The sequence below is a fragment of the Motacilla alba genome, chromosome 1 (assembly GCF_015832195.1).
Source record: "Motacilla alba alba isolate MOTALB_02 chromosome 1, Motacilla_alba_V1.0_pri, whole genome shotgun sequence".
NCBI lineage: Eukaryota > Metazoa > Chordata > Aves > Passeriformes > Motacillidae > Motacilla > Motacilla alba.
The window spans coordinates 61,244,857-61,251,589 of NC_052016.1; positions in this window are offsets into that span (position 1 = coordinate 61,244,857).

Genomic DNA, 6,733 nt, shown 5'->3' on the forward strand with positions numbered 1-6,733 from the left:
TACAAAAGCAGTAATACAATGCAGAGAAGTCTTTCCAGGCAGTATTCCGACCCCTGTACACAACCCTCCACACACTGTGTGGCCTCACGGCTCCAGAGATCATGAGAAATCATCTAACAAACCTACCCCAAACACATCAATGCCAGCAAAAAAGCCCCAACAATCAAACAACAAAAAAATATACAAAAAAAAACCAAGCCCCAAAGTAAGACCTTCAGTTGGTTAATTGAATGAATTTAAACTTAGAGCAACTGTAGATGATCTGAAGTTTCAGACCAGTTTGTTCCAGATCAAATAAAGAGCTTGTGCATCCGGTAGTCCTCTCAGCCTAACAAAAGATATTTTCTATAGGTTATGAGAAGTCATTTCCTACCCTTGCTGCTCTGATGGTTTAGAAATCAGATTCTATTTAATGGCCCATTTATACTCACTAGATTTAAGTCTTTTACTGATTATTAGTTTGCATAAGCAATTCTTTATCCTTGGTATATTTAAATTAGGATTAGGCTTATGTCCTTAGCCTTTCTCTTAGTAGTCTAAACTAGTTGAACACTGTAGTTTGAGCTGAAAAAACAGATTTGCCATACCTCTCTTTTTTTTAATGATCATTTTTAAATGCCCTGGCAGCACTAATCCACCACTCCTCATGCTACCTCTGTGAGCCTTACGGCTCGGCTCCTTTCAGTCGAAGAGGACTTAGAGAAGTGCTGCACCAAGGAGACAGTGTGAAAACAAAAGACACCTTGTGAATGGTGTTGCCATCTGGTGTGCTCAGTGCGTGGGACACGTTGCTTCCCTGTTTTCCCCAAGAGCTGTGCTGGAGGCACTCGGAGCCCACCCAATGTGCAAGTGAACATGACTTTTAACACTGTCCCCACTTCTGAGTGCAGTCTGATTTGAGGCATGCTAAGGTTGTGGAGGGGGAGTTGCAGCCCCCCAGCCGGGTCTGGGAACTTGCTGGTGTATCTACACACCACATGAGCACCTCCACACCTCCTGCTGGGACACTTATCCTCCCCGGCTCTGTCCTGAGCCTGTGAGCACAGTGCCGCCTGGTGAGACATGTCTGCAGCCCAAATAAGCCTCGCCTCTCACTCACAAACCCCTTTGGATGGGGAAACCTAAACCGGAGCCTAAATGCCAGCACACCTCTGAGACATAATTTCATCAGGAGAAGCAACAATAGGCCTGGAATTTAATCAGAAATGGCTTGTTTGCATGAGTCTTCTTGCTCAGGTATCGGCCAGAGGCTGGATTTGCTATAGCCCCAAGATGAGCTGGCTCCTCATCCAGCCTTCATCCACTGCAACTAGGTCTAAAATTGAATCCTTTGGAACCTGAAGCCCAGGGTATGAAAAGTCCTTGAAAGGGACCCCAAAACATTGGATTTGACATGCCATTGGATTTCTTATACTGTATCAGCTGCCTTTGCTCCCACAAAGCTCTCCTGGGCAGAGGAAGGCCTTGGGATCCCCAGGAAACCCCCTTTGGTTCTTGCTCAAGTAGAAACTGGCATGGAGGGAAATGTCATTGCTGAATAACGTGACTTCTTTACAAAGTGCCTAGGGCAGCTCCAGATGCCCTTTTGTCGAGCCGTGAGATGTTCCGTGCATGGCAAGACATGGCTGTGAGAAGTCATAGCCTTGGCTGCCACCTTCTCACAACCATCCCAGGAGCACAAAGTCCCCCCTTGGGCCTCTCAGCTGCAGCCTGACACCAGGCCTTGTGGGCAGGCAATGATGATCAGGAATCAATGGGGTAATTTCTAGTTTATGGGACTTGGAGTGCCTTTATAAAGCAGGATTCTACCTTTCAAAGTAGAGATTTTAATGCATTACCTAAATATACGCATGTCCAGATGCATGGAGGGGAGAGTTGTTTCTCCCTTGTGTTAGGGACAGCACACCCCACCTCCCATCCCCAACATAGCCCCACAGAAGAAAGAAACACAAACTTAACTGACTCCTGTCTTTCCTGCCTGCACAGATCACAGGGATGACTATAGAATCCACACTGCAGATAACTAAATGAGGCTGTCAGCAACAGAGGCATCTACACATGCTGCAGGTGTCCAGCCCCACATCACAGTGCAGATGGAGCCAGTGCAGGAACTGTTCAGGTAAATACAGGCTTCTAAAACTGCTCGAGGTGCCCTCAATTACCCCTCTATCCACGGCTAGCGAGACAAGACCTACATCCTTCTGTGTGGGCCAGGTGGGATGCACTTAGGGAACCATATCAGGCCATGCCTCTCTGCAGACCCGGATGGGAATTCCTGTGTAGACACCTCTATTTGACTCTCAGTTGATCTGTTAGTGAGAGTGACCAAAATCCTGTTTCTCAGCTCAGCTGCACAGCAAGCTTTTTATTTTTTCTCCTTTTTTTTTTTTTTCCCAGAAATCACATATTCAGACAACTGCAATGAAGACTCCTCACTCCATACAGGTTGATACCACACTGAACTCCAGCTCCAACTTGTAGCTCATTTGTGGTCACTCAGCTGTTCTGTGGTATTCCTGCTGTTTCTCCTTATCATTCACCATAATTACTCTACAGCAAACACATGGTCCTGTTTCCCCATGAGTTAAGGCTACAAGTAGGGATTGTGCTCCTCCCTTTTGGAGGGTTAGAATTTTCATTTCTGTGGAAACAGATATGGTGTTAAATATGGTTCGCTATCCTCCAGCTGAGGAGGACAAATGCACTGAAAGGTGGCAAAAGGCATATTTCATGAGTGAGGAAATGAAATAACAAAATTGAAAACGCACAATGTTATCTTCTGTTGTCAATGGAACAGCACTTTTCATTATGTCTGTATGCAATGGGAATATTAACTCTGATACACGGAAGTGCAAATTAAACTGCTGATTTAGATTATCGTATTTCTAGAATAGTAACTTTATAGGCTTTTTTAATTTTTCATTCCATGTAAAAACTCTGTGAGTTATAAGCCTTTTTTGTCAACTATATCTTATAAGTGAGAGGTTTATGCTCCTGCTGTTATATTAAAGGAGGCATTTTGCTGCTAGGAGAGTTTCACATTTTATTCAGCTGTGGTAACTCTCCCTTATACTCTAGCACGAAGCACAATTAAGACAGAAATGTTCCGTAGCTTTATTATGCCTCTGTGTGAGGAGCTAATCTTTTTACCCCCCACTTCATTTTTCAAGGACTCCCAAAGGGTTTTGCAAACTCTACACATTTGCCTAGTGCATTCTGTAGTGGCATAAACAAAGAATACATGGACTTCAATAGGGACTTCAGCTTTTATAGTTTTAGTAATTCCACTTTGTCTTACTGCAAATTTCAAGAGTACTAGAATTTCCCAGTTAATATTCTGGGCTTGTGGGTAAATTTTGCACACATTAATTTGGACTATTTGTTACTTTTGTGGATAAGCAGGGGAACAGAGGACTAGAATTTTTAAAGAAATGTATTTATTATTTAAAGAAAAATTTTCTTTACACAGAACACTACACAGGTTTCTCTCCTGAACTACCAGTGGGAGAAAATCTCTGATGAATGCCATTCAATAAAAATGAAATAAACGGGGGTTTTCGTTTGGTTGGTGTTTTTGGGTTTTTTTGGGGTTTTTTTTTGGTTTTTTTTGTTGTTTTTTTTTTTTTTCTCTAGGAAACCAGCAAACATTCCTAAGGAAGTAACTCCATTACTAACTTTTCGAGCACTGGATTTTTGATTTAGCCTGGCTTTCTATGGACACACACCATGTGCATTTGTTACCCTGGGTTCTGCTGTCTGGTTGCTCCCTCTAGTATCTTGCAAACCTATTTGCCAATTTTGATTGAGTTTGATAGAGTAATTGAAGACTCAGTGATACAAGCAAGTGAGGTGAGGACATGTGGCCCATTACCTTGTCTCAGATGAACAATGGCTATGGACCCAGGGAACCTGGTTATAATTGTAATGAAAGTAACCCATTGTTACTTTCCCAGGATCTGGGGCTGGAGGCTTGCAGGCATCCCAAGCCACAGCTGCTTCCTTTGTGTCTTGTAATCTTTCCTACAAAACCAAGGCAAATCTCGTCCAATTCTGCTTGTGTGATACGTATTTAAAGTAGGAAAAGAGACCCTCTGAATCACCTGACTGAGTGAAAGCTGCAACACGAGCAGTTATCCCTTATTAGACTTTATTAAAGTCACTCTCCCTGGAGGTTGTCCAGCACACTTTGTCTTTTGTCTCTCTATTCCTTAGACCTCAATTACATTGTGATAAATTGTCCTGAGTAAAGGAAAGTGTGAAGCAGACAGCCTGATATTTTCTCACTTTCTGTCTTACCTCTTGGGCATTGCCAAGTAAACTGCCATGGAGACTAGCACATAAACATCCCTTCCCCAGGACAGTCTTGTGAGAAGAAGCCAAGGAACTGAAACATCCACAGCAGTAGGCTTCACCTGGCACTGTAATTTATAGTGACAGCCGCACAAAACATTTTCTCAGTGATGCACATGAGAGGAAAGTGCCTGGTCTGACCTTTTGTGTGTGTCAGCAGGTGGAAGCATTTCACAGCTTCGGCCCTGCACCAAGCTCTGCAGCTTCCAGACCATCCCAGGGGGTGGACATGGTCACCTGGTGGCTCTCAGAGCCCAGGGGACTTTGGATTGGGCACACAGTGACTCACTGCATCAATAGCACTTCTAGTCCCAGTATCTTCCTAAGGCTGCCTTAAAATTACCCTTTAAAAACACCATAATCAAGCAATTTAACAGTACCACTAAATGTCATTGTCAACACTGGCTACACTTGCCACAGGAGCTCTTGGTCCCTGTTACTTTTTTCTATGATCTTCTTGTGATGATTGAATGTTATAATTTCCAGGATTCCCACAGGCGATCATTAAAATGCTGGCAAGTTGGTATTGATGATTGGTTTCCACTGCACAAGCAGAATATTTCTCAGCAGATAAGTACACATTTTTTGCCTTGAACAGTGAAAGAAATGTACACTGGATTTATTTCCCACTGGCTGTTTATATTTCAATACGCAAGGATAATTTCTACAAGAAAATATAACATTTGTGATTGCATCCAGCACTTACAAAAACAGTCAGGCTCTTCCAATTTGAAAAGAAAAAAATTACATAAGAGATGGGGGACTATTTCTGTGCTGATTTTGACTTCTGAGTCATCAAGTTAGGAGAAGGCCCTGCGGCAAAAGTGCTCACCCTACACGGAGGGTGGAAATAAATTGAACATGAACACAAACTGGAGAGAGCATCTCTACATGGCCCTTTGCCTCTCCATGCTAACCATTACACACCCAGGAAAATTCATGGTGAAGTGCAACTCTTTCCAAAAAGGCACCTGTTGAAAAAACCCCAAATGTGTCTTATGTGGGGATGTAAAAGTCCCTCCTGGTCTGAGGGGGGGCTGTCTTTGAGAGAGCATGCTCTGGCTTGTGCCTTTGGTGGCAGCATTACAGAGTCCCTTTGCTCAGCTCAGCCCAGGACCTCAGCAGTCACAAGAAGAGCAGCACACAAGCTGGAACGCCCTGGGTTAGGACGTGTGACCCTATGGCATCACCGCAGCAGACACAGGCAACACACACTTGCCTCAGAGCTTCGTGGAGGGTGAGAAAAAGCACCCCAAAAGCAGGCAGTGATATTGGACATAACTGAAATCCTTGCTGATGCCTAATGCTGGGCACTGGCCTGGGAATAACCACTGGAAAAACAGCTTTCTGTGCTGGAAGAAGAAGCTTTATTACACTGAAGGAAAGAAGAACTAGGAGCACAGAAAGCCCAGCTGTCCAGTTTGGCCACTTGGATGGTGTGGCTCAGTCTCTTCCGGCTGTGCCTCTTCCAGCACCAGTGGAGAGCACCAGAATCTTCCAGAAGTGTGTCCCTGCTCCCTTCATTGCCATACAGAGTACGTGGCTTCCTCGTCTAAGTGCTCAAATAAACCCTGCTTCAGTGCAATTGATAAAGGCCACAGTTTCTCCTTCTGCTTCACTGCCAAACTTCCTCCTCCAAAATTTTCACAGTGCAAGGCTATGGCAATCAGGCAGTCACACCACCATGAGGGTGGTGGTGTGCAGGGCTTTTGCCAGCACATTGCACCTTGCAGCAGGGGAAAGCACAGAGAGTGTAAGAGCCAGCCTGTGGCTGTGGTTGTGCACCTGCTGGCCCATGCAGAGTCACCCATCAAACGCCATCATTTTCTTTACCTCGGCTGACCCAGTGGGGACCCATTTTGTTAATGCAAAACGTGTGGCAGTGGGAGTTACATTGCTGACGAACTGTGCAAACCTGGCAGCTGAAGGCAGAATTGTTCCTTCTGAGCTGGAGCAGGCACTTTGTCAGCTCCCTGCTGGTGACTAATGAAGCAGGTAACCCTTTCTATCTTGTGGGGCCTTCCTGAACAGACTCAAAATACACATCAATCTTTATTAATGCTGTCACTCCTGCTGCAGAGGTGCTCTCCTTCAAACCCACTTTTTCTTGTGCAGAAACAAGGGCTTTCCAGCAGATTAGCCAGACCTATAATTACACCTGAGATGCCAGATGGTCACCTGCTGATAGGAAGGCGACCTAGCAGGTAACCACCTAACAAATAGGTGATGTTCTGACACAAGACATAAATGAGCCAACAGCTAAGGTGATACACGTGGCAGTTTGCAAAGAGCTTTATCAGCTACATTGATGGGGAAGGGGGGGGAATTGCATGAAGAATGAACCAAGTACTTACCACTCTCTACTGATATCTTGATAAATATT